The sequence below is a fragment of the Octopus bimaculoides genome, chromosome 2 (assembly GCF_001194135.2).
Source record: "Octopus bimaculoides isolate UCB-OBI-ISO-001 chromosome 2, ASM119413v2, whole genome shotgun sequence".
Lineage (NCBI taxonomy): Eukaryota > Metazoa > Mollusca > Cephalopoda > Octopoda > Octopodidae > Octopus > Octopus bimaculoides.
Genome location: NC_068982.1, coordinates 159,631,943 through 159,639,344, shown reverse-complemented (window position 1 = coordinate 159,639,344; position 7,402 = coordinate 159,631,943). Strand labels below are relative to the sequence as shown.

General features: G+C 33.8%; 1 long non-coding RNA gene across 3 annotated transcripts in view; it reads left to right on the top strand.

Annotated features, from left to right (window-relative positions):
• LOC128247044 (uncharacterized) overlaps positions 1 to 7,402 on the top strand; it is a 117,129-nt gene that overhangs the window by 44,913 nt on the left and 64,814 nt on the right. For all 3 annotated transcript variants that reach the window (XR_008263477.1, XR_008263476.1, XR_008263475.1), the window contains exon 3: positions 1,440 to 1,508. This is a non-coding gene — a long non-coding RNA (uncharacterized LOC128247044). The remainder of the gene's footprint in view (positions 1 to 1,439; positions 1,509 to 7,402) is intronic.

The following is a 7,402-nucleotide window of genomic DNA, read 5'->3' as shown; positions in this document are numbered from 1 at the left end:
TATACCATATTTAATTGTTAAAGAGAGCAACACATGCTAAGGCAAGGCAAACATCTCAAGTCATGCATTATTATTGGAAAAATTATTTTAAGTCTTACAGCTGTTTCTGGGATATCCTACAGCATGGGATATTTTGTCATAGGAGACACATAGGGAAAAAGAGAATAATACAGATTAATGAAATTATGACATAGAGGAAAGGAGTACACGAATAAGATGATGAAAGCGAATAGAAAAGAAGCATAAATGTTCATAGTTGAAATTTCGATATTGTAGAAGTAAGTCTGTAAGGCCTTAGGTGCAATGCTGCGTAGGTCCATAGAGGTTAAAGTCCTAATAGTAGATGTCTTGTCCTCTTTGGCAATCATATATACAATCAACGGAACAGTTTTCTCGTGAAATGAACGTGCAAGTGGCTGAGCAGTCTACAGACACGTGCACCAATTGTGTAGTTTTCAGGGAGATTCAGAGTAGCACAGAATTGTACAACGCTGGCCCTTTGAAATACAGGTACTACTCATTCTTGCCAGCTGAGAGGACTGGAGCAACAAGCAATAAAGTGTCTTGCTCAAGGACACAACAGAATTATGAGCGCCAAGATAAAATATATTCTTGACTTATTTGAAATTCTCAAGGCAATTTCACTGCTGTTACTGAGGACAAAATGTTCTTTGTTAAGGTAAAAGGTATTAAAAAAAATATGTGCACATTGTTGCCCCTTTTACGATTACCAGACGTTGCATTTCTAGCTCTTTATTCGTAAGGAATAGGAAATACCCAAGCGAAGTAACTCTCAACAGATTTAAAGCTCTAGCCTTAAATAAATCAGTCAGCAGCATTGACTGGGCAACGCCATTGGACAGCCAGGTCCGGCGAAATCACCAGTAACAGCGTCGAGCATCAATCATAAGCAAACTGTATGTTGGTTAAGATATGTTTGTGGCATATTTCCACTCCTCGCAGCTATTCGGTGCAATTACAATGGGGAAAAATATTTTTCATATAGTAAAAAGATGTAAAAGGGTACATATTTTGCATTCAAATTACCAAGATCAATAATATAGTGAAGGTTACGTATGGACTGTCTAGTTTGGTGCAGCAGATGATTTCATTTTGTGTTGATATATATTTGTGTAATTTTGTTTTTGAGATTTAGATATGTGTTGAAATTCTTGTGCACATGTGCTTGTGCTTTCAGGCCAGGGGGAAATAGTTGTTTGGTGTGTCGAGTGAGTGTAAAGTACTGCATTGATTTGTGGTTTATGTTTGTATAAAACTCTTAATACTATGTGCTTTATTAGATATGTTGTAGTGAACGTTTTCCTAAATTGTTGATTTTGACGCACTTCATAGTATACTACGTAATTATTCATATTATCTTTATTTGTAGTTCTATATTGTGTTCATTTCTAATGTTACATTTTTTCCTTATTTTGTAGTTACGCTCACGTGTATCTATGCATCATTGTATTTCATGTGGACTTTTGTTCGTACATGAATTTTTGCAGGTATGTATGATTATTTGTTTGTGCATATATGGCTGCGTGTGTATTTAGTTGTGTGTTTGGATGTTCAAAGATTTAGGAATTATAACGTAATATTTAAAATAGCGATTTTAAATAGAAATTTGCATATAAAGCTCCTTGCGATATTTAATATATCCTATATCATTTAATTTACTATATGAAAGTATGATTTCTATTTATTTATAGCTCTTTCAACTTTTCATGCATTGGTTTTCTGTGAATTATTTGTATGTAAGCTTCGATATCTTCAATCGGATGCAAGTATGAGCGTGTTTATCATTCTTTGCTATTAGAATTATTTAACCTTGTTTTTTTTTTTTTAATTTTGATAAACTATAAAGCAATAAGAAAATAATGATATGAATGCAGATTTAAATTACTGAATTTAAAGAATGTAAATTCAAATATTTAATAGGTTTTGAGGTAAAATCAACATTAGGACTTCCTAGTTAAATAGTCGAGTAGAAGGTGATTTAACTTACTAAGGATGTTTAATGTTCAATGATGTTCATCGTATATTATGCAAACTCATGAATTGGGTGTTGAACAGAAAAGCGATATAAAGGCAGTTGTATTAGTAAGTATATTGGTAATTTGTAAAGATCAATACGGAATTTGTGAGAGAGTAAATGTGTTGCTAATGAAAACAATGTTACAATACAAAAATATAGATGTATGACGGCTCTATTCTTTGTGATAGCGAATTATGTAATATGAAAAAAGAAATTTTGAATCTAATCAAATATATTTACAGATACACATGCACAGACACATACGCACACATGTGTGCGCGTGCACGCGTGTATATATATGTCTGTCTGTCTTTGTATGCGTGTTTGTGTGTATCTGAGCGAGTGCGTGTGGTGTTATTATTGCTGCATTACCGATATTAGCAAAAAATTTCCACCAACGGGATATTAGAGATAAAATAAACATTTGTAGAGACATTGAAATTATGTAGCGAAATATACATCATCTATATATTAATACGCTAGACTTAGAACGTTTGCTTTTTACCAAAGTTACGACGCAAGAAGGTAAAAAAGACTGCAAGGGCTTTATAGCAAAACGAAAAAATAAAACTACACAAAACACTTGGCAATGCTCATGCAGTTTTCTTTTAGCAACATTTGTGTACTTATTTACGTCAGGTTATAACAATGAAGAGATAAAATATTTTCAAGTCAGTTCTAAAAGTGACTATTCATTGCGAATTATATTTGTTACGATTTTTAGTTTGCTAAATTGTAGATAAGCACCATTCATATATATCATATTAGCCGGATAAATACTTTAGTCTTCAGTAATGCTTAATAGAACGATAATGTTTATGAGACGAATTTTTATTTTAACATATAGCAAACCGCTCTATAACAGAATACATGAAGTATTACCCAGTAAAATATAAATGAGAACAAACATTATGTTCAATCTATGATCCCGATGCATATGAATCCACAAAGTGTCAAACATCTCAAGAGATATGACGCACTTATGATATACTAAGCCCTATTATAATTGAAATATCTATCATATAAAAAGCAATCAACTGAAAATCAAGACTTTCCATATATTATATAAGCCTTACACCTCCTTGCACCATTTCTTGTTTGACAGGACTTGTTTCTATCACTTATGCTATTTAGAGCTCACTAAACGACGTGGATGGGATACACTCTATAGTCGTCAAGACCCAACAACGCACACATTTATAACTGTATATAAGACGTGTCTTGCACTAGAAAAATTAAATTAGAAGAAAAGCAAGAAATTTCCTTTGGGCATCAAAAGAATAAATAGTGGCACCTACGTATTCAATTGTTATATTTTGAAATTTCGCTTTATTTGTTAGATTTTGCTTACATCAATTGTACACACACAAGGACACACTTATACACTCACACATACACACACGCGCACAAATACGCGTACATGGACACACACATATCTATACTTAGTCGTTGGCAAAAAATCCATTCTATTGTTCAAAATCTCACTGCTTTCTGATACAGAATAAAGAATCCTTTACAACGACGCTTGCAATATTTCATGTTTATATGGATTCTAATCATTCACATCCACATTACTTTTCTTTCTAGAGCATTTCCGAGTTGACATCGCACATTATTTTAAATCACCAAATATTTTCACCTGACAAGGCGGATCAATAACACTTGAATAACCTGATGCAGTTAAATCAATAAGAATATTTTCATGTACACATATTTAACAGTAAGTGACTCTACGAGTTTCGTCAGCCACTATTTGAACATCGCAGGGTTACGTGGTTTTATATGGTTTGTTTCACGTTTCTTCTGTTTTTCTAAATTTTGAACATTAGCATTGATAAATATACTTGAAACTGGCTTTATGAAGATATAAGTCTCTTTCTCTGTTTTGCAGATTTATCTTGATCCTTCCACACTTGTTTGTTAATATATTAACAAGACTTCCATAAAACATTTTTATTCTTCTAAGTCGACTTGATACCAATGCAAATGTCTTGCAAGATGACATGCTTTGCCTTAGTCCTATTTATTTCCTGTCTAGACAGCCACCTTTACACTTCAAGTGACAAAGTCATTTTTAAAAAAAATATTTTGCTTCAAGGATGATACTTGCGATCAAAGTAGTATATTTTATCATTATCATATTGAATTATGTAGTGGGCTGGATTTCGTCCACTGTAAGCTAGTTACTTATTTGTGTTATCTGAACTGTAAGAGAACATAATTTATTGCGAGGACGAATATTTCGTAGTTATTTCAATCTTTCTGAAGTAGTATGTAAATACAATGACGTGGGTTATGAGGTAAAAAAAGAGATTGAAATTCCTAATCGCAGTAGCAACCATAGAGAAGACATTTTTCAATACTACGTTTTAGAAAAGTGTAAAATAAATAAATATATGACAATGGACACATTGACGGGCTGGCAAGTTGGATGGTATTCAAGAGAAATATTACAGCAGTGATCAAATGAGGAGGTATCTCGTGGAGATAGAGACTGATTAGGATTTGGTAGACAGAATGCTCAGGCATAGGATACTCTGGGAATATAACGACAAATGGTGAATGCAGCAGTGCACTGCATTAGCACATGCCTCCACAGTTGTGCTAGTCAATGTCAATTTCTCTGCGTATAAAATATCTCAATTTGTTAGAAAACGGTACTTCTATATTCATACAAATGCCATAACACCTTTTAGAATATTTCAAACAATATCCATTTGACTTTTATCCTAATAGATAGGATTTACTTAACAGACTTATAGGCTCTCGGTTGAGAATCTTGAAGACAAAATAAGATTTCACAGACTGGAATTATAAAATCTTTTGCGCCGCATCTTGTCTTAATTCGCTTATTTCCCCCATAATACAACGACAATCTAGACAAGAATAAAGTAATCAAATGTATTGTTCATGTGTTAGTATAAATTATTGATTTCATTTGACACTTCCCACAAGACCAAACGCATCTGAAATGGAATGTTGAAAGTAGAAGTACCTAACTTTGGGATATTCCACAAAACCTTGACTATATAAACATCTGCAACGAAGTCAGAGTTGAAACCCAAGACATCATGGAAATCGAATTCTCTCTTGCCCGTGAAATCCAAAGTAAGGGAAATGTGCAATGGCAATTTTTCTTGAAGAGATGGAATTCAGATGTGATTCGGTCAAAATAGCTATACAAGAGATAACATTGTTTATTTTGATAAGAAGCCGAAAAACAAAACATAAAGTAGACTATCCTCCTAATATTTTGATAATGATTTAAAGTTCAAATGAATTTCCCTACCACTACTACTACTACTACTACTACTACTACTACTACTACTACTACTACTGCTTCTGCTGTTGCTGCTGCTTCTGCTCCTGTTGCTGTTGCTTACACTGTTGATAAACTGAACATCATTATCTTGAAACTATTAATCTAAACATAAATTTATATTCTTATGTATACTACATCTTCCTGCATATTTAACAACGATTTAATTGAAAACCATGTTAAATTTTACCGTAAATGATTCGTATGGATCCATCGAATTTGCTGTACATACATGCGGGCAGAAAATAAAAAAACAAATTAAGGAAAGAATATTAGAATAAATAAAAATATATAGCGCTTTTCGTTCATTTCACTAACGAGAAAAATATGGCTAGTCGTGTGTGTCAGATAATCAACTCACACACTAATAAAAAAAAGATAGTTTTAATGTGTTGATGGATAGTTTTATAGCTGTAATAGCTATTATATTTTATGGCTGACAAACGGTGGCCTAAAAAATTATTTTCTCTGGAAATGTGTAATCATGTGTATTGCTGAGCTAGCAAAACTTGCAAGGGCGTTACGTCGTCAATATTCAACTGATTTTAAACGATGACCACTTGTAATATCTCTTCAATTATTACATTAAGTTGTTCTAGCTGAATTATTTCCAATCCCTACAAGCATTAACTAATTGGAAAATAGCCACACTGACTCGTCAGTAGAGAGACCAACAAATTTGAAATCCGTCTAAAAATTCTTTAAATCCAATCATGTCTCAAACACGGCAGAAAGACTGCGTAGTAAATCAAGCTGAAGAACGTCTTTGACAACATTACACATTTTAAAATTTGAATCTTCAGTGTATCGGTGCGTTTTATGAAGGATATATTTAACTCGTTTTCTTGGTGAAAGAAGGAAAGTATTCCGATGGACGAAGATTCCGCGAGTGTTTACCGGTGTTAAATTTCAGAAATCCTGACAGTAGTCATAATCATCACATTTTCATTATCATACAAGAAAAGACACCTACACTTTGTACATTTTACATTATTCACCAGTTTCTATAAGAAAAGTAAAAGCTACTTCTTCAAGATCATTCATAATGCCATAATATCTACTTGTATTTCGAATAAATAGAGAAACTTGACTTCTTAACGTTTCTCGAAATGTCATTTAAGCTGTGTTACAAATTCACAAGCGCACGCAAGTGCACACATATGCTCACGCAAACACACGCACACACGTAAACGCATAAACTTAAACGCATAAACGCGAAATTACATCGGTCGTTCGAAATGCATTTAAAATAACCAGAATAAAATCAACAACCTCTACTGCATTAAGATACAAAGACACCCATCACACACACACACGCGCGCGCATGCAGACGCAGACATACATACGTGTGCACATACACATACACACAAGAACACATAGATATACACACTCTTACACACACTCATACACATGACCTTGCACGCACACACTCATACGCAGTTACATACACACGCCTTTTTCACGCACAAACGTATACGTACAGAAACACCAACAGATACACACACACGTGTCACCTCACTTCTCACACACGTGTCACCTCACATTGACGTACACACACACGTAAACACACACAAACAAACACACACATACATACACACAAGAAGCACACACATAAACATACACTAGTCATTTTCGCACCCTCCTGTCTTAAAAAAGACTTGTTCTATCGCTTTCCAATTCACGTAACTTCAGACATGTAACCACACACACGCTTTTCTTGGAAATATTTTCCCTCTCCTCTCCAGACCTTCCCTTTCCGACGGAAAGCCATGCTGGAAACATTATACATCAACTCTTTTCTTTCATCTTATACTGAGTGTCAAGTTAATACATTCCATGTGTCCGCCATTTTGACTTTTGCTGTTTTGTTATTTGGTGTATTAATTTTCGATTTGCCGATTTTCACACGCTCACATAGATCTTCTACATTTTTCAAACGATGATTTGCCTGCGCCAGATTACCATACCTTTGGATTACGCTACCCTTTGAAGTCCTTCGACGTATGTAATTTTTGTGCCTTTCAATATATATATATATATATATA